Source organism: Pelophylax lessonae, assembly GCF_965119305.1.
Source record: "Pelophylax lessonae genome assembly, chromosome: 1".
In the NCBI taxonomy this organism is placed as follows: Eukaryota; Metazoa; Chordata; class Amphibia; order Anura; family Ranidae; genus Pelophylax; species Pelophylax lessonae.
Window position 1 is genome coordinate 53,757,182 of NC_138768.1, and position 3,073 is coordinate 53,760,254.

The following is a 3,073-nucleotide window of genomic DNA, read 5'->3' on the forward strand; positions in this document are numbered from 1 at the left end:
AGTGTAGGACCCACTGATAATGGGGTACTTTGACGCAGCAGTGGGCTTGAGCACGATATGGCCATATGGTGGGACCAAACCCCCATTTTTATTTATGGACTCTCTTCAGATTTGGTAGTAATTTCTTTTGCATTTGCGCGCTATTCTTTTTTAATATACATGTCTTTTGGTTCATAGCTGCAGCAGCTTTGGAAATACATGGGTATGCTCCCCCAAATTTTTTGCCTGTTTATTATGTATTCGGTCTGACCAGACTATCGAGGTTGAGCAGCCCTCCCCACCCCCCACATACACCTGTACTCAATCAGTGTCCACCATCAAATGGATATAGGAGGAGTCCCCTGTAGTGCATTTGCACATTTTTCCCAGCAAGGAGTGTTGTCTCCAAGGGTTAGAAGGGCTGGATTCATCTCTTTCTCATGGATAGTGTAGGACCCACTGATAATGGGGTACTTTGACGCAGTAGTGGGCTTGAGCACGATATGGCCATATGGTGGGACCAAACCCCCATTTTTATTTATGGACTCTCTTCAGATTTGGTAGTAATTTCTTTTGCATTTGCGCGCTATTCTTTTTTAATATACATGTCTTTTGGTTCATAGCTGCAGCAGCTTTGGAAATACATGGGTATGCTCCCCCAAATTTTTTGCCTGTTTATTATGTATTCGGTCTGACCAGACTATCGAGGTTGAGCAGCCCTCCCCACCCCCCACATACACCTGTACTCAATCAGTGTCCACCATCAAATGGATATAGGAGGAGTCCCCTGTAGTGCATTTGCACATTTTTCCCAGCAAGGAGTGTTGTCTCCAAGGGTTAGAAGGGCTGGATTCATCTCTTTCTCATGGATAGTGTAGGACCCACTGATAATGGGGTACTTTGACGCAGTAGTGGGCTTGAGCACGATATGGCCATATGGTGGGACCAAACCCCCATTTTTATTTATGGACTCTCTTCAGATTTGGTAGTAATTTCTTTTGCATTTGCGCGCTATTCTTTTTTAATATACCCCTGCTGTTTGCCATGGCCATTGAACCCTTGGCGGCCCTATTGAGGGAGGATGGGCGGATTAAGGGATGTAGGATAGGTGCTCTGGTTGAAAAAACTTCCCTTTATGCTGACGATATGCTTCTCTATCTGGCGGACTCTGCTGAGTCTTTGACAGTTGCGTTGCAGGTGATCGACGACTTTGGCCGATACTCTGGATTTAGGGTCAATTGAACTAAGTCGGTGATCTTTCCGTTTGATCCTACCTCGGTTCCCACGCTGCGCACTCCGCATCCGCTCAAGGTGGTTTCTTCATTTAAATACCTGGGGGTGATGGTTCAACAACCGGTCAGCTCTTATGTTGATAATAATATTACTCCGCTGATTCAGAGGCTTAAGTTGACACTGTCCACCTGGATCAAGTTGCCCCTGAACTTAATGGGGAGGGTCAATATCTTTAAAATGGTATACTTACCTCGCTTTCTGTATCTTTTCTGGCAGGCCCCGATGTATCTCCCCAAGTCTCTTTTTAAGGCTATCGAATCTCTCCTACTATCGTTTATCTGGGGTGGGAAGCCGGCGAGGATATCGCTCCGAACTCTGCAGCTCCCTGCCAATGCTGGAGGGCTGGCGGTCCCTGACCTTCAGGCGTATTATTTGGCGGCCCAACTCACCCATGTACATGCTTGGTTCTTCCCGGACCTTCCAAACGCTGCGGTTACGACAGAGGCGGTGGTGATGGGCTCTTAAGAGGCCCTTCTCAACTCTTTGTACCGGAAGGGTCCTTATCCTTCCGGGGGTGCAGAGATTTTGAGGCTTTCCTACAAAATAAAGCAGATCTCCAACAAACGTATTGGGGGTTCCTCCTTTAATAATTCTCCTAATGCTCCGCTGTGGTATAACCCTGGGCTCCCTGAACTGTATAAGTTGTCTGATCCTCGCAGGTGGGCGAGCTTTGATTTGAAGTATGCACATCAACTGTTTGCGGACCATGAGTTCAAGTCTTTCCCCATCCTTAGGCTGGAGCTGGGTGTGCCCTCTTCCTGCTGGTTCCTGTACCAGCAACTTCGACATGCAGTGGCAGCACAATTTGGTCTTAGAGGGGCTGTGGCCCGCCTGGAGAAGGAACTCTTGGCTGATGATCATAGTAAACTTATTTCTAGATATTATGCTTTGCTCAGTTTGGATCGGGATGGTAAGGTGGCCAGAATCAGGGACAGGTGGGGCAAGGACTTGCCCCAGTTGGAGGAGGAGGTGTGGGAGGAATTACTAGAATCTCAGTTCGAGGGCATTATAGCGGCTGGGGATAGAATGGTACAGCTTAATTATTTGCACAGGATATATTATACTCCGTAGAGATTACATCGTATGGGTAGGCTCCCTTCTGCTGCATGTTCTCGATGCCAGGCCCCTAAAGGGGATTTCTTTCATATGGTATGGGCCTGCCCCAACATTCAGGTCTTCTGGAAGGGGGTCTGCCGACTCATGGAGGAGAAGCTGGCCCTGCCGAATATCTGTTCTCCAGATAGGTGCCTTCTTGGCAACCTGTCGGAGGAGAGCCTTGGGCAGTCTCAGAAGGTGGAAGAGTCCTGACCCTCCTTCTGTGGAGGCTTGGGTCTCTCTTGTTAATAATGCACTACCTCTCTACAAGCTTACTTATCTAGCTAGGGGTTGTCCTAAGAAATTTAACAAAATTTGGCTAGTTTGGGTGGACTCGGTTTCAGGCTCCTTGGAGGTGTAGTTGTTTTCTGTGGAGAACCCCTGTTCCAGGGTATGGCCGAGCCTTGGCTCAGCCCCCGTAGGCTACGCTGCTATGCTGGTACTTCTACTAGATTATGGTTCCATAGGGTCGGATGGTTGGGGGGGGGGGTTGGTTTGGGGTGGTTAATTTTCTGTTGTTTTAATTCCTTGCTGTTCTATTGTGTCGCATGCTTGGATGGGTATGTACTCCTGGTTTACGCATCTCCTGTCGTTTGCTATCTACTGTAACCTGATATTTTGATGTCATTGGTTTGGAATTGCTGTTTGTGTGTTTTGAAATACCAATAAAATACCTTTAAAAAAAAAAAAAAAAAAAAGCTTACAC